At 40.6% G+C, this 18,465-nt stretch overlaps 1 long non-coding RNA gene across 2 annotated transcripts in view; it reads right to left on the bottom strand.

Annotated features, from left to right (window-relative positions):
- The window catches only part of LOC133249498 (uncharacterized), a 239,258-nt gene that overhangs the window by 93,844 nt on the left and 126,949 nt on the right, over window positions 1–18,465 (bottom strand). The window contains exon 1 of one of the 2 annotated variants that reach the window (XR_009736986.1): window positions 15,690–16,267. The exons of the other annotated variant lie outside the window; for it this stretch is intronic. This is a non-coding gene — a long non-coding RNA (uncharacterized LOC133249498). Of the gene's footprint in view, window positions 1–15,689; window positions 16,268–18,465 lie in introns of those variants that run through there. 2 annotated transcript variants of the gene reach the window in all.

Here is an 18,465-nt window from a genome sequence, read left to right as displayed (position 1 = left end):
TGAAACTGGGTAATGGTGGATGTGAAAGTTGGACTGTGAAGAAAGCTGAGCACCAAAGAATTGATGCTTTTGAACTGTGGTGTTGGAGAAGACAGCAAGGAAATCCAACCAGTCCATTCTAAAGGAGATCGGTCCTGAGTGTTCTTTGGAAGGACTGATGCTAAAGCTGAAACTCCAATACTTTGGCCACCTCATGTGAAGAGTTGACTCATTGGAAAAGACTCTGATGCTGGGAGGGATTGGGGGCAGGAGGAGAAGGGGATGACAGAGGATGAGATGGCTAGATGGCATCACCGACTCGATGGACATGGGTTTGGGTGAGCTCTGGGAGTTGGTGATGGACAGGGAAGCCTGGCATGCTGCGATTCATGGGGTTGCAAAGAGTCAGACACAACTGAGCGACTGAACTGAACTGAATGGTAGAGACTGGAAGAGTTTGAAGTGAACTCTAGAAAAAGTCTAGATTACCAGGGATGGAATTATAAAGGTGATTATGATGAGGACTCAGAAAGAAAAGAGAGTAACTGTAGAGAAAGAATGAATAGAGCTATAGAGCCATCTTCTCAGAGAATACTTAGGTGGTCATGAACAGAATGTTGGTAGGAATATGGATTGTAAAGGCCACTCTGAGTGGTCTTAGATGAGAATGAGGAAGATGCTATTGGACACTGGGGAAAATGCAGTCCTTGTTATAAGGTGGAAAAGAATTTGACTAAATTGTATCTGAGTTGCAGTGGTTTTGTGAAAGGTAGAACTTATGAACAAATGAAATCAGATACTAAGCTGAGGATATTCTAAGCAAGTGTTGAAGAAGTTGCTTGATTCCTCTTGGCTGTTGATGGTAAAAAGCAAGAAGAGAGAAGTAAATCAAAGATGGAATTGTTAAGCAAAGGGGAAGCAGAACTTAATTGGAAAATTATCAGTCTGTCCATGTTGCAAAAAGTGAGAAAGTACGTTTGGAATAGAACACCAAGGGTATGACTGACCAACTGTTTATAAGGAGATTAATATGAATGCAACTACCATGCACTTAACTATCTCAAAACTAGCCAGGAATAGAAATGGGATTATACCAGCAGACACACTCTCAACCGGAACTAAGTGAAAGAGAGAGAACAGGACAAAATGGAGGAAGAATGTCAGACTTCTTAGCTCCTACAGGACTGGACCATGGAACTATTTAGTTGAGAACACAGGTTATTCTTTAAGACAAGGGAAGAGAGATGGCAATACCAGACCACCTTACCTGCCTCCTGAGAAACCTGTATGCAAGTCAAGAAGCAACAGTTAGACTGGACATGGAACAAAGGACTGGCTCCAAATTGGGAAAGGAGTATGTCAAGGGTGTATATTGTCACCCTGTTTATTTAACTTATATGCAGAGTACATCATGTGAAATGCCGGGCTGGATGAAGCACAAGCTGGAATCAAGATTGCCAGGAGAAATAACAATAATCTTGAATATGCAGATAACATCACCTTCATAGCAGAAAGCAAAGAGGAACTGAAAAGCCTCTTGATAAATGTGAAAGAGGAGAGTGAAAAAGCTGGCTTAAAACCCAACATTCAAAAAACTAAGATCATGGCTTCTAGTCCCATCACTTCATGGCAAATAGATGGGTAAACAATGGAAGCAGTGACAGACTTTATTTTCTTGGGCTCCAAAATCACTGCAGATGGTGACTGTAGCCATGAAATTAAGACACTTGCTCTTTGGAAGAAAAGCTATGAACAAACCTGGACAGAGTATTAAAAAGAAGAGACATTACTTTGCTAACAAAGGTCTGTCTAGTCAAAGCTATGGTTTTTCCAATAGTCATGTATGGATGTGAAAGTTGGACCATAAAAAAGGTTGAGCACTGAATAATTGATGCTTTTGAACTGTAGTGTTGGAGAAGACTCTTGAGAGCTGCTTGGACAGCAAGGAGATCAAACCAGTCAATCCTAAAGGAAATCAATCCTAAATATCCATTGGAAGGATGGATGCTAAAGCTGAAGCTCCAATATTTTGGCCACCTGATGTGAAGAACTGACTCATTGGAAAAGTCCCTGATGCTAGGGAAGATTGAAGGCAGGAGGAGAAGGGGACGACAGAAGATGAGATGGTTGGATGGCATCACTGACTCAATGGACATGAGTTTGAACAAGCTCTGGGAGATGGTGAAGGACAGGGAAGACTGGTGTGCTGCAATCCATGGGGTCGCAAAGAGTCAAACACGACAGTGACTGAACAACAACCACCTGATATCAAAGAACAGGACCCCAGAGGAGCCCTGGGGGCATGATTCTTACTCCAACAGAGAACCACAGCATGGGTGGGGCCACTGCAGAAAGCCATGGAGTGAGCAGGGCCATGCTGAGCTGTGGGGCTTGTTGCCACTTCAGTAGATCCAGAAGGCAAATCATCAAACCAGGATTAATCATCAAAGAGGACTATTCTGAAGCCTTAAGAACTCATGGAGCTTGCCTTGGTAGGTCTGGGACTTAATTGGAATCTATATCACAAGTCACCCTTCCTTCTTCCATGTTTATCCCTTTTAGAAAAAGAGAGTCTATCCTATGCCTGTGCTACCATTGTATTTTGGGAACACATAACTTGTTTGGTTTTACTAGATGGAAAGTATGGAGGAATTTTGTCTCAAGATGAATCATACCTCAAGATTCACCCTTAGCTGCTTGAGATGATATTTAGATAAAATTTGGACTTTATAAAGTTGATGCTAGAATGAGTTAAGACTTTGGGAACTGTTGGGATGAAATGAATGTATTTTCCTTGTGAGAAGGACATGATTTGGGAGAGGGGTCAAGGTAGAATGTAATGGACTGAATATTTGTATCTCCTCAAAATTCATGTTAAAATCCTAACTTCCCAGTGTGATGGTACTAGGAGGTGGGACTTTGGGAAGATAATTAGGTCATGAAGGTGCAGTTCTAATGAATGAGATTAATGCCCTTATAAAAGGGACCCCCCATGGAATCTCATTGCTCTGTTGTTCCATGTGAGAGTACTAGAACTGCCAATAAACCAGTAAGTGGCCTCTCACTAGACACCAAGTCTGCCTGCACATTGATCTTGAACTTTGCAGTTTCCAGAACTGTGAGAAATCAATGCTGTTGTTTAAGCCATTTGCTCTGATACTGTTTTAGCAGTGGTCTTAGATGAGTACTTGACCTCTTCGTACTTCAATTTCCTTTCTTCTAAAATGGAAATTATAGTAAAACTTGAAGCATATCCAAAGTTGAACTCAAAGAAACTCAGAATGAGGGAAACATCAAAATAAGTTTAACTCTCTACTAGAAGTTTTTTTAAAACTTGTGAAAACCTAGAATAGAGTACTGCCATGTTGAATTACTCTTCCCTTAGGAACAATAGGGAGAAGGCAATGGCAGCCCACTCCAGTACTCTTGCCTGGAAAATCCCATGGACGGAGGAGCCTGGTGGGCTGCAGTCCATGGGGTCGCAAAGAGTCGGACACGACTGAGCGACTTCACTTTCACTTTTCACTTTCATGTTTTGGAGAAGGAAATGACAACCCACTCCAGTGTTCTTGCCTGGAGAATCCCAGGGACGGGGGAACCTGGTGGGCTGCCGTCTATGGGGTCGCACAGAGTCGGACATGACTGAAGTGACTTAGCAGCAGCAGTAGGAACAATAGTAGGGCAGCTAGAAGAATTTAAAAAATATCAAGAATGTATCTTCAAGAAGATGTGATATATATCCACGGAGGAATACTACTCAGCCATTAAAAAAGAATGAAATAATGTCATTTGCAGCAATATGGATGCAACTGGAGGTTATCATACTAAGTGTAGTACTAAGTATATACTAAGTACTTAGTACATACTAAGTTAGAAAAAGACAAATACCATATGATATCCTGTATCATGTGGAATCTAAAATATGACACAAATGAACCCATCTATGAAAAAGAAACAGACTCTCAGAGAACAAACTTATGGTTGCCAACAGGGACAGGCTGGGGAAAGGATGACTGGAAGGTTGAGGATATCAGATGCCAACTATTATATACAGAATGGATGAGCAACAAGATCCTACTGTATAGCACAGGGAACTATGTTCAAATGTCTTATAATAAACCATAATGAAAAAGAATATATATACATATATACATTTCTTTGTTGCACAGCAGAAATTAACACTTTACAAATCAACTATATTTCAAAAAATTAATAAATATTAAAAAATTGTATCTTCAAGTAGAAAGAGAGACGGCTAGAACGCATTTCAAAGAAACATTTCTCTCAAGGAGATTTGAAATGTTAGGTGAAAGCAGTTCATACCATGGCAATATTTAACGAAGCAATTAATGAGTCAGCGTGAGCTGAACTTCTCCCACCCAGAGGTATTCTATATTGCAGTTCTTGCTCATTTACTGTCAGAAGTGTCTAACTCAGCTTCAGCGTCTGATCTTTGGAGGTGGTGAAAATGTCTGAGGGATCAAATGAACCAGCTGCCTGTCAGTACAACCCCTCCTCCTCCACTTTCTGCCTCTGTCAAAGCAAGTGCTTTCTCTTCTCTCCCACTTGCCCTTCTACTCCACCTCATTAAACCCCTGTAAAGATGGCGGAAGGGCACAAGCCCAAATGACTCCATTTCATTTACACTGTGAAGAAGGAAATTGACTGTAAATTTTTTACATGCACGGATTCAGCATATTTTTTGAAGCCATTTATATCTGAGAGTGCCATTCTAAGAAGGTTATTAAGGAAATTGCTGAAATAAATTACAATGATAAGCAAATTGCTGAAAAAAATAAGAATGAAATTAGCAAAATATGGTTAATTGGTTTGCTGAGATGTATTCTTAAAATGAACCTCTAATTAGGGTGCTGATGCACTTTGTAAAATGACTATTTGCTTCTAGGATTGAATTATTCCAAGGTTTTCTGCAGTCTTTGAGTAAAACAAAGGTGGGGCTTTATTTATGGATCTACAGTTTTCACATTCTGCTTCCATCAGCAATTTGCCCTCCCTAACGCCCTCCCAAATTCCTCACTGACCCTCTCTCTTTTGTCTAATTTTCTTCCTTCTTTCAAAACATGTAATGTTTGCCTGAGTTAAAGGGGCATTCAATCTAAACACAGGATCTGTACCTTCTTGCCATATACAACTCAAAATGTTTTTAAGTATCCTCAGACATCTTTCTATGCTTTTAGAAAGGGCTCACAAACTTTTCTTTTTCACTGGGAAGGCTCACAGCACAGGTATACAACACTGTCGATACTGGTGTGGTCAGTCACCAAGTCGTGTCCAACTCTTTGTGACCCCATGGACTGCAGCCTGCCGAGTTCCTCTGTTTATGGGGTTTTCCAGCCATCAATACTGGAATGGATTGCCATTTCCTTCTCCAGGACATCTTCCGGACCCAGGGATTGAACCTGGGTCTCCTGTTTAGAAAACAGATTCTTTACCACTATGCCACCTGGGAAGCCCTACAAACAAATTGCAAAAAGCACCTGAGGGTTTCCTCTAAAAAATGCATACTGTTTACAGGGCCACAGTGGAAATTAGACCCTTCAATAAAGCAGTCAATGTCTTGTGAAAGCATGTCAACTCTTAGACTTCCCTGCCCTCCATACCGGAAAAAGCACCCTGCTCCTGTGCCTGTTGTCTACCACAACTGTCATTCCCAATCTCCTCATTTTATGGAGATTTTGTCATAGAATTTACCACCACCTGGAGGTGCATTGTGTATTAATTTAGTCATATATTTGCTTGATTATTACTTGCTTTCCACATAGATTTAAGTTCTCAAAAGGCAGGAATTTTGGATTGTCCTTAGGGTATACCCAACTCCTGGAAACATACCTTTCACATAACGGGTGCTTCATTTATTTTTGCTAAGTAAAGGAAAGAAATAGAGAAAAAAGGGACAGCAGAAAATTGTGATTCGGGAAATCGGTTTTAGAGTCAGAAGGGCCTGAATTGCAACACGGGGTCATTGCTTCTTCTGTTCCTGTTACCACTTTTGTTGTTTTAATTCTTTTTATTCCAGTTTTATTGAGGTATAATTGACAAAAAAAACTGTTAAGATATTTAAAGTGTACAACACGATGATTTGATCTACAGTATTCATTGTGAAAGAATCCCCTTCGTTGAGTTAATTAAAACATTCTATCATCTCACGTATTTACCTTTTTTTTAAGTGAGAAGATTTAAGTTTTTGCTTTATCTGTTCATCCATTGACGGACACTTAGCTTGTTCTCCTACCCTGGCTATCGAAAATAATGCTGCAATGAATATGGGAGTACAGATATTTCGTTAAGACTCTGTTTTGTTTCCTTTAGATATGTTATTAGAAGTGGAATTGCTGTATCATATGGTAGTTCTACTTTTAAATTCTTGGGGAAAACATACTCCATAGTGCCTGTACCAGTTCATTGATTCTTACATGTATGTATTTGGGCAGATTATGTAAGTTCTCTGAGCATCTATTTCCTTATACATAAAATGGAATGGATTTTTATCTCATCAACAGAGTTGTTTTAAGGATTAAATATGATAATTTCGGTAAAATCATCAATCCATCAATTATTACTCCTGGTATATTACATGTGTGTGTACACATATACACACACATGATTTAATATACAGTTCTTCCTTTGTTTCACATAAATATTTCTAAAAGCATGACAACTGTGATGAAGTATGTCAGTAACTGAGTGCTTGATGAATTTGCAAGTAAATTATAGGATCTGATCCATGTATCTAGAGCCCTCCATAAATTAGGGTCCCTTGCAAGAATCAGATCCTCTCTCTTTGTTGCTCTCTATTGCTTGCTGCATTTTAGATCATCTAGGGAATTTCTTGTCAACTTTAGTATCACAATCAGTTGTGCAACTGGTGGCAGATAGTTTATTACTGATTATAGCTGCATTATTTATCAGGGATTTACCTTTTAATATAGAATAGAGTTCAAGGTTATCCCCATAATAACTTCACGCTCACATTCTAGCTTTCGAAATGTTCCCCTGAGTGAGAGAAGATGCAGTAAAGGTAGCATATCGGAGGCTGTACATCACCTTCCCTCTTGCACATGGAATGATGCTTGGTAAGTGAGCACTCCAGAAAGTGAGTACTCCAATAAGTGAGCAATATCTATTGTCTATGTCTCAGAAGAAAAAATATTGGAGGATCTTTGGAGATTTTTAAGAATTGGTGTTTGTGCAAATACTGTGTATGTGCATTGCCTAGCCTGGTGACAGATGGAGGCATAGAAACATGGGGCCAAGATAGAAAGAGAAGGGATTAAATTGGTAATTTGCTTGTTGCCCAGACACATTTTTAAGCCAAATTACAAGTATGCTATTTGTATAACTGTGAGGTAAAAGAAAATTTCTATACACAGAAAGCAAAGATCAAGATAAATATTTGGCTAAATAGTCCTCTTTCTTTTTTACTGGCAAAGCTACCTACTCTAATAGAAGAGGTATTTTGTCTGCATGCATATTAGGATATTGAGGGATTTTTTTATTGGCTCTGGAATGGGTCACTCAGATTGTAAACTGAGAAGATAGAGCATAAATTACCTAATAAGAGGGCCCAACAGTCCCTCCTGGGCTTATTAAGAAACAAGTTCTGCCATCCTCCAACTACCTCCCCATCCCACTTCCACCCCTCCCCCCACCTTATATAAGGAGAGGATAAAAGAGACCTGAGGTTCATTACAGAGGCAGTGGTTAGCCTTCTCTCTAAGGACAACATTCTTGCCCTCCTACAGCCATGCCCATCCCTACAAGATGAGGGACAAAGGGACTTGCCAGTCTGCACCCTCTTCTAGGTCATGTTCTGAGTACTCCAGAATTCTCTCTCCAAGTGGTCCTAAGCCTGCTTTCAGAATTTACACAGACCTCTTCCCTGGGTCCATTCCCCTGAAGAATAAAACCTCTATGCCCAAAAAGTAGCCATGAGGTGGCTGTTTGCAGCAGGTGGCAGGAGGTAAAACAGAGCTTGAACTTGTTGGCTGCAGTGACTATTAACAGGGCTACAGGGCAAATGTCAGTGTGAAATCCAGGAAAGATAAAGATGGTAGCCTTGGGCCATGGGTGGAGAGGAGGACAAGGACAGTTCATTCTATGCCATCATGTTAACATACAACATTACAAGGAGTTCATGGACTCCACAGTCCAACTGGCCTTGAGGGTCAATATGAAAAATGTCTATCAATATAAGTGCATGGAATACATCTATTCAATACTTCATTTGCTTGATATACAACTTCTTAGTATTTAGACATAGGATGTCTTGGCTTCTATCCATACTCATAACACAGGCCCCCAAAAATGTTAGGGGTACCTGGCAACAGAGGGGCACCTGGGGAAGCCAACTAGTGTTAGTCAAGAAATAAAAAAGAAACACTTGTCACCTTATATCACTTTTCTCCTTCCTGCACCATAGGCATAGGGACCTAGAAAAGGAAGAGGGTGAAGGAAAGGCATGCAGGTGGTATGTTCTACCACATCTCTCATCTCTCCAGGTCTTCCCAGCCCTAAGTCACATCAGCAGTGGGAGAGAGAAAATCTAAGGGTTAAATAAGAGAAAGAGAGCTTTAAGTGTAGACAAACTTGGAATCATTATCGTATTTGTCTGCGATGTTGATGAAATAAAAAAAGATTGGATTAAACATGTTTCAGATGGTGATATAAAAAAATTAAATCAATGTACTGTTTGAATCCCATCAAGTTCAGACTATTCAATGAGCAGTTTGGTGATGACTGAGTGTGCAGCTACAGGTTTCTCTGTGTACCAATGCCCCACCCCAAATGCTCAGGAGATAGTTACCTGCAGCCCTCTGTCAAAGTGTTTCCTGTGTGGCTCTTCAGTACCCAGAAGCAGGGTATGGTTCTGAATTTCAAAATTTAGAAGATCTTTAGAAAAACAATCTAGAAATGAGTAAAAGTAGGGATGTTGGTACTGAAAGCATTCATTTTCTGGGATAGAGATTTAAAAGGAAATTATTGCAACTCCATAGTGAATGATAACCCCACAGTGAAGTGAGCTAGGAATAATTTATTGACCTCTGCTTACTAAGAAAGACAGAAGAAGAAAAATCAGAGGAAAAGGGTTAAGAATTTCAGAGAGAACTCTTCAGTTCTTCATACTATTAAGTATGAATTTCATCAGGATTAGTGGAACAGCTCAGTATGAGAAATGAGAGAAGAGTTAAAAGTGTTTGATTATCTGAAAAAAATTTTAAAGGTATTTTCTAAGAAATAGAGGAGAGGGGAAAGGGAAGGCAAAGAAAGAAGGAGGGAGGAGGGGAGAAACGGAATCTTAAATCCTGCAGGATTTATTCGGTTTGACAGAGGGGATGCCATCCTGTGCACTGCATGGAGCTGTGATTTGAAGCAGAACCTCTGTGCCCTGTTCATGGATGCTCTGCACATACCAAGTTGACATGTGCTCTAGGCTTTAGCACTTCTCAACATGATACACTGCTCTTTGCTATTTCTATGTGACACCTTGTCCCAACATATATTTCATAATTTCATAACTGACTTTGAAAGTCATTGTTCCTGATGTATGCATTAAGTACAGATGGCAGGGGTAGCAAATTAAGTTCTCATACTAATTCATCATAAGCTGTAAAAGAAAAAAAACTTCTTGGCTGAATGGGCGAGTGTATAGACATGTTCAAGAGTTCTCCGTTGAGATGCTCAGTGCTTCTGCCCCAACCTCCCCCTTCACCTTTCCAACACTGCTGACTTCATGAGAAGCAGCTTCTTCTAGAAGTGTTTGCCTCTGTTTCCATTGTCCTATGATAAACTCCCTCTGCAGTGAAGCAGGAGAAGCACACTACAGAAGAGCTCTGCCAGTGGATGGTCAGCAAGGCAAACCTCCTGCCTACTCCCCAGACGCGAGCCAGACTGGTTACTCGCCTCTCTGAGGTCCAGGCTCCATTCCCTTGGGCCACAAAGGCCGCAGTGCCTTCCAAAGAGCACAGAGGATGAAGGTATACATAATTCTACATATTCTATATATTTTATGGCAAATCACATACTAGGATGCATTAGACTCCTTGACAGATACAGAAATCAGCTGATAGATTTCCAAATCAGTAATATAAATGGAAAGGAACACTTGTAGGAATTTTCATCCCTAGAAATTAAAATTTTAAGCTCCAGATAGAAAATCAACAGTGAGTTTGGGGATTTTTTTTTTTTTTTTTGAACCAGTATGTGACATGGAAAGACCCTGATGCTGGGAAAGATTGAAGGTAGGAGGAGAAGGGGACAACAGAGAATGAGATGGTTGGATGGCATCGTGGACTCGATGGACATGAGTTTGAGCAAGCTCTGGCAGCTGGTGATGGACAGGGAGGCCTGGTGTGCTGCAGTCCATGGGATCACAAAGAGTCAGACATGACTGAGCGACTGAACTGATGTGACATGTTCTTGGAAATGGCCTTGTGCCTGCCGGTGAAGCAAATTCTAAAGGATCCAGTGAGAACAACCAAGAAAACATGATTTAGTGAGTTTCTCTGTCGTCCAAATATATTATTTTCATATTCTATTGGGCTTTCAATTCTGAAGGCACTGATGGCTAAGAGGTCCAAAACTTTCTATGTTGGTATCACAGACTTATGTTCTATGTTTGGAATCCAGATTTATCCCTGAAAAGGGATGAAAATTCTACAGTGCACCTGTATTAAGTGGAAAAACAAAAGCAAATGGCACACTTTAAAAATACCATGTTTAATAAAGAAGACTAAGAAGCTGGCTTAGGACCCCAGATCCACGTGCCCATGAAAGATAAGCAGGCAACACAAACAAGAGGGACTTGGGCCAAGCATGAGAAAACAACAGAGTGGGTATGAGGATAAACACCAAGAACTCCTGGACTTGGAATTAAGGAGATAATAAAAAGCATTAAGGACAGAGGCATGATGGAAGACGCAATTTTGTCTGACAGGCCAACCACTACACAGCTCTAGCTGATATCGCAAGAGGAAATGCGAACCCAGATTTGTCAAGACATGCCCTTGATACAGACTTGTGTAAAATCTTCTGATTTTAAAATAATTGAAGCTAATTCAAGCTGTCTTTAACTCAAAACATTATTAAATCATTATGGTAGCTATTATTAAAATGACAGCCAGCAGAGCTCCTAGATTGAGCCTTAGATTCACCCTTGGATTTAGCATGTAGACCAAAGGGGAGAGTCTTCTAGTACTTTATTCATGTGAGTAAACCAAGACATCTATTGGAAAAGAACTGATGTATCAGAAGAGAGATGGTCAAGCACAGGAACTTGTTACAAAGTCAATGACAGGAAGCAGAGATGGGAACAAGCATCCTTTCGTTCGTCACCCTCTTCTTCAAATGACAGAGCACACCGGTGCAGAACCCACGGGTACTTTCAGGGGCAGATGCAGGGGGTGTTAGGAGCCTCCACAACAGTGGGAGGCAGAATATGGAGCTAGGAATATAGAGGAGAGAATGGAGGGATACCATAAAGTCACTGGCCAGGTCTAGTCCTCACCAGCACGGTTTTTCAAACAGTAATTTACAAAGGAATCACCAGGGCTCTTGTTAAAATGCCATTCTGATTTAGTAGGTCTGGCTGTGGCCCCAAATCCTCTAACAAACTTCCGGGTGATGCTGATGCTGCTGGTTTTAGATGACATGTTGAGAAGCAAGGAGTCCTTTGACCTGGGGATTTTAGTGCCTCAGGGAAAAAGAGAAAACTTTGTTAAAACTAGAGTTGCTCAAGACATATATGATTGCAGGGGTATACCTGGTGATCCAGTGGTTAAGAATCCACCTTCCAACACATGGGACATAGGACTGATCCCTGGTCAGGGAATAAGATCCCACATGCCACCAGACAACTAAGCCTGTGTGCCACAACTCGGGAGAGAAGCTCACTTACCGCAATGAAGACCCAGCATAGCCAAGAAAAAAAAAAAGGAATACACGACTGTGATTCTAGGCTCCCCCCTTCATGAAAGTGAGGCTGTGTGGCAAGGGAGACAGCACCAGAGGAGTTTTGAGAAATATTTTATGCATACAAGGGCTTCCCCAGTGGCTCAGATGGTATAGAATCTGCCTGCAACGCAGGAGATCTGGATTTGATCCCTGGGTTGGTAAGATCCCCTGGAGAAAAGAATGGCTACCCACTCCAGTATTCTTGTCTAGAGAATTCCATGGACAGAGGAGCCTGGCGGGCTACAGTCCATGGGTCACAAAGAGTCCGTCAGCAACTAACACTTTCACTTTATGCATATAAAGTATGTTAGTCGCTCAGTCGTGTCGGACTCTGAGTGACCCCATCGACTGTAGCTCACCAGGTTCGTCTGTCCATGGAATTCTCTAATCAAGAATACTGGAGTGGGCTGCCATGTTCTTCTCCTTATGCAGATAAAACTGATTCCAAAACACTGTACCTTCAGATACAAGTGTGTGTTAGCTGGACTGGAATCTTAAAATGCCTATTCACCAGTTAGGTTCCACACTAGATCTCATAATATTCCAAAACTAAAGCTTAAGGTGAATAGTTCGTGGGTTTCCTTTCTTCCTATCATTATGTCTAATTCTTACCTTGCTTCCTATTAGAGACTATGGTGTATGCTTCATAATCCCAGTTGATTCTTTTCTGCCCAGAAATACTAAGGTAGCTTTTATGCCTAGCACAACTTCTTTCACTATGAAATGCATTCACTCTAGGAAGCTCTTATCTAAGAAGCCCTCTGTACCTCCTTCATCCTGACTGGCCACCTGTTTTAGAGACTATTTGATTAAAGCGAGTGTCAGTGGCTCCATTTGTCATTCCCTATGTAAGTGAAAGGAATCATAAAGTCATGAGTCGCTGCCCATGAAGTCCTGGCTGATGAGTCCCAGCTGAGCTGCAGACATACAACATTTTCACTGATAGTTGTTCCAACCCTTCATTTGCGATTAATTACTCTGCAGGAGCAGTCTGCCTGGGACGACAAAACAATTTTCATTCATCAGCAGTGAGTGTGAGATTAATGAAAGCCACAAGCGCATTAGAATGAAACACTAAGCTTTCATTTGTGCGATCAGTACCTGAGGAAACAGAATACTTTATTTTCTTCTCTATGTATTTCTGCTTCCAGCAATAAAATCAGATTAGACTTTTATAAATGCCACAGATTACACTTTTGACTATTCATATGTGTATCTAAGATATATATAATATGGCTATATATTATATGTGATATATATATATATAATATGTAAGAAAAAATGGCAAATGTATCAATAGCCTGTGAAAGCAATGCATAAAAGCATGTTACAAAAGCCATCTTCCTATCAGTGTTCATTTTAAGGGAGTAATTATTGGCCTGGTTTCCTCCCAAGCTGCCTTCTTTGACCCTAAAACAGCGACACACCATTAAAATGAAAGATAGTCAGGAGATGGAGCAGAAACTCCTATTCTCACAGTTTTCATCAGCACATACATCAGTTCATTGAAAATCTTTAATTAAATTTTAAATACCCTGGAGACTGAGAGTATCCTGGATATGAGAAACAGCAGAAGACCTCAGATCTCAAAAGTTCTTATCAGTGTTCAGATAAGGATGGTTTCCTGAATCCAAATCACTCTACACATCCTTCCCACAAAACTAATGTCAACAAGGAACAAAATAATACCACACATGCTCCATACATTCAGCATCACTAGGAAGGAGAGAAGAGCATGAGCTTCAAATCAATGCAAATTACAATAGTGCTCCCTCCTTCTACCGTCATCATTAGCTTTGTCCACCAAAAAAACAAAACAGATAATGATGTACCAGCAGCAGTGAGCAAATCCACCACCCAGATTTTGGTTTCCAGATACCATTCTTCACTGGAAGGTACCAGAGCTCTTTGGAGAAATGATCGATTCTTGAGATGTGCAGGAAAAGTCAGCCTAGAACATCTTGTGCCACAAGTAAGGAAATGTTCAAAAGATTGATGGAGGCATGTCAAAAAGACACCAGCATCACTCTTAAGGGGCTCCCACTAACCAAAACTGGAATATTTAAAGTATCAAAATAAAAACATTGGTAGATTATAACTCAATGATAAGAATTCATGAGTCTACATACTGATATAAATAGATAAATGAATCCATAACAAAGGAGAAACAAAGAGTCTTCATTACAGGAAAATACTGATCAATCACGTTGGGAAAAAATATCATTTTGCAAACATAATTCTGAAAATTAATGCAGGCAAATATCATTGGGTGCTTAATCTTGGTTGTAAAAATCTGATGAAGAACAAGAGAATCACATAGCCTCAAGTACCTCCCAACAAATTATTTAGCAAGTAAAGTGGGGGAAATGACTAAGCAGTTGAGAAATTAGAGAACACCATAATAAAGTGATCAAGATTAATATCACTCTTAGGGGAAAATTAATAACATGTACCTTCAGGTATGATATTTTATCACTTAAATAATATCCCAGCCAAAAATGTGTAACTTGAAGAAACATCAAAGAAACACAAATTAAGAAATATTCTATTGAACAACTGGCATGTATTTTTCAAAATGCCAGTGGCACAAAAGACCAAAAAAGGCTGAAGAACTATCAACTTAAAAATGACAAATTTTATTTGCTACATATTCAGATCATGACTACGTTTCAGCTTCTGTAGTTTTTCCTGGCATTCATAGCTTACTTTCTTTCCTCTGGCTTTCAGTGCCTGTTATCTCAGGTAGCCCTGTTTAAGCAGGAGGACTTTTCTCGACTACCATTTATTCTGTTCTACATTTATTTATGTTCTAGGCTTAGACTTATACTGGCTTCCCTCCTAGGTCTGTCGGTAAAGAATCTGCCTGCAATGCAGGAGACATGGGTTCAATTCCTGGGTTGGGAAGATGCCCTGGAGAAGGAAATGGCAACCCACTCCAGTATTCTTGCCTGGAAAATCCCATGGACAGAGGAACCTGGCGGGCTACAGTCCATGGGGTTACAAGAGTCGGACGTGACTGAGTGACTTTCACTACTACTACTATACTTGATTAGTGGATTCATACAGGCGTAGGATTGGGAGTAGAATTATCTGTTGGCTGGAATTTAATTTATCTGCTCAAAATAATTTTCTCTAAGAGATGTCCAATCAAATGGCATTGCAACTTTAGGTTTAGATGTGCCCCAACTCAATGTTCCAAGCAGCACTGTGTTGTATTATTCAGTCCCTAAGTTGTGTCCAACTCTTTGTGACCCCATGAACTGCAGCACGCCAGGCTTCCCTGTCCTTCACTATTTCTCGGAGTTTGCTAAAATTCATGCCCATTGAGTCAGAGATGCCATCCAACCATCTCATCCTCTGTTGCCTCCTTATCCTTTTGTATTCATCCATTTTTTTAAACTAAACAACAATGTATACATTATGTAATTTTATTAGATGAATGGATGAGTATGAAACGAATAGGTAAAAGTAGTTTTATGTTGGTAGAATTATTTGATGATTCTTGTTTCCCCTCTATAATTTTTCTATTTCTTCATGAATTTCTAATAGTGAGAATATCTTTTACAATCATATTAATATAAATATATACGGATATATTAACAATAAAAGAGAAAGCATATCTGGCTAGTTTTCCTTACAGTTTTCATTTACAAGATCCATCTACCTTATTTTTCTTCCTATTCAGTAAAATAAGCTTTAAAAGGTAGCAATTACCTTTCATATAGTACAGGGGTTATTACCTGGGGCACTGATTTTCTCCTAGACAGAGTAGTTTGAAGCTGTCCAATCTCTTCTGAACATAGTTTCTGAATTTTGAAGAGTTTCCCCCTCTGGAATCCCCAGGATATAGCCAGAAGTCATTGTCCTAGGCTTTCTTGATGCTGACATCATACACATAATGGGTGTTGCCAATCAGATGCATAACATTAGTCCTCAGCTGGCAAGCTAATGCTATAAGGATGCTGACATGAATAGCATTTATCCTAGGTGAATACAACCACAGGGGCTCAAAGGTCATCTTTCCCAGCATCAGGGTCTTTTCCAGTGAGTCAGCTCTTTGTATCAGATGGCCAAAGCATAGGAGCTTCAGCTTCAGCATCAGTCCTTTCAATGAATACTCAGGGTTGATTTCCTTTAGGATTGATTTGTTTGATCTCCTTGATGTCCCAGGGACTCTCAAGAGTCTTCTCCAGCACTACAATTTGAAAGTATAATTCTTCAGTGCTCATGGCAACCCACTCCAGTATTCTTGCCTGGAGAATTCCGTGGACAGAGAAGCCTGGCAGGCTACAGTCCATGGGGTCACAAGTGGACTTGACTGAACAACTAACACACAACCTTCTGTATGGTCCAGCTCTCACATCTGTACATGACTACCAGGGTCCAGCCCTGGTGGATCCAGGGAATTCAAAGGGGAAACGGCTTTAGTGATCAGGATATGATAGAATTAAAGATATAAAAAGTGGTTAAATAGGGATAGCTCAGAGAAGAAATTCAGTGGAGAAAAGAGGCTGAATAACTTGGTTTACGTGGAAAACCAATAAAATTCCAAGACAAGGAATTTGAGCCACCTATGTAGACTGCAGGCATCCTCCCATTCTCCCGAAGGAGAGGAGACACTAAGGCCTCCCTGGTCAGATCTTAGAAGCCCAGGCAAAATTAGTAGGCTTGGCGAGCCTCCACACTCCAGATGGGAATTCAGCCAGAAGGTGAGAGAAAGAACAACATGGGGAGACCAAGCTTCGGTGAGCAAGTCCCGCACTTTAGTTTCCAAAGTAGTTTTTATACCTTAAGTTGTGCATAGAGGATAATGGGGGAAGGGGTAGAGTCATGCAAGGACAGCAGTCCTTGATCCCTATCGAAGCCAGGCTTTCAAACTTATCATATGCAAAAGTTTAGGTGATTTACATCATGTTCTGGCCAGGAGGGCTGTTAACATTTTATGACCCTTTCTTCAGAAAACTTATTTTTCTCTAAAGGTGATTATTCTAAAGTCAGGCGCCACCCTCTGAAAGCATTAGATAAAGTTGCATTTCTATAGGGCAAAAGTGTTGTGGGCTATAACAAGAAAAGAATTAACTCAAGGGTCCAAAGTTACAAACATTAAAGCTATTACTTACATTCCTATACACCAATTATATTAATCAATACACTCTCAGGGACATAGTAGGTAAGGGATATGGAAACTTAGCAGCAAACATTGGCCCAATAAATGAAAACCCTTCACCAATATAATTTCTAATCAACCCACTATACTATACTAATAATCTTCTAACTGCTCAAAGGAATCTGTATTTAGACAGTTTAGAACATCTCATGCCTCTCACGGTTGGGAGGCTGTGAACAATCACATGTGGCTGGAAGAACCTATTCAGGCAGGCTAGAGGACTTCCAAAGGAGTTTGTGAACTAAAACACTCTTGTCACGCCCAGGAACTTTATTAACTGGAGCTCTAAGTTAACTCCTTCTCCGAGAGAGGTGGTGGGGGACAGCCCCCCATAAAGTCAGAGGTGTAGGTGAGAGCACAAAGCAGTAAAGTAGGTAGACTCTGGTTTTGGGGGTAGATGCTCAAGAATTTCCAGGGGGACTCCTGAGGCTCAATCCCGCCTTTGCATATGCCGAACCTCCTTCCTCATGACCTTTGCCACGGGCAGAGTTCCTCATGCTGGCTCCCGGCACATGACTACTGGGAAAACCATAGCTTTGAATGCTCAAGAATTTCCAGGGGGACTCCTGAGGCTCAATCCCGCCTTTGCATATGCCGAACCTCCTTCCTCATGACCTTTGCCACGGGCAGAGTTCCTCATGCTGGCTCCCGGCACATGACTACTGGGAAAACCATAGCTTTGACTAGATGGACCATAGTCATCAAAGTGGGCTATGTTTTTTAATACACTATCTAGGTCTATCAAAGCTTTCCCTCAAGAAGCAAGGGTCTGTTAATTTCATGGCTGCAATCAATCTGAAGTGATTTTGGAGCCCAAAAAAATAAAGTCTGTCACTATTTCCACTGTTTCTCCATCTATTTGCCATGAAGTGATGAGAACAGATGCCATGATATTAGTTTTCTGAATCTTGAGTTTTAAGCCAACTTCTTCACTCTCCTCTTTCACTCTCCTCTTGATAGAGGCTCTTTAGTTCTTCACTTTCTGCCATAAGGGTGATATCATCTGCATGTCTGAGGTTATCGATATTTCTCCTGGCAATCTTGATTCCAGCTGGTGCTTCATCCAGTCCAGCATTTCTCATTATGTACTCTGCATATAAGTTAAATAAGTAGGGTGACAATATACAACCTTGATGTACTCCTTTCCCAATTTGTAACCTGTCTCTTGTTCCATGACCAGTTCTGTTTCTTCTTGACCTGCATACAGATTTCTCAGGAGGCAGGTAAGGTGCTCTGGTATTCCCATCTCTTGAAGAATTTTCCATGGTTTGTTGTGATCCACACAGTCAAAGGCTTTGGCATAGTCAATAAAGCAGAAGTGGATGTTTTTCTGGACTTTTCTCCCTTTT

The sequence above is a fragment of the Bos javanicus genome, chromosome 6 (assembly GCF_032452875.1).
Source record: "Bos javanicus breed banteng chromosome 6, ARS-OSU_banteng_1.0, whole genome shotgun sequence".
Lineage (NCBI taxonomy): Eukaryota > Metazoa > Chordata > Mammalia > Artiodactyla > Bovidae > Bos > Bos javanicus.
This window is presented reverse-complemented; position numbering and strand designations above follow the sequence as displayed.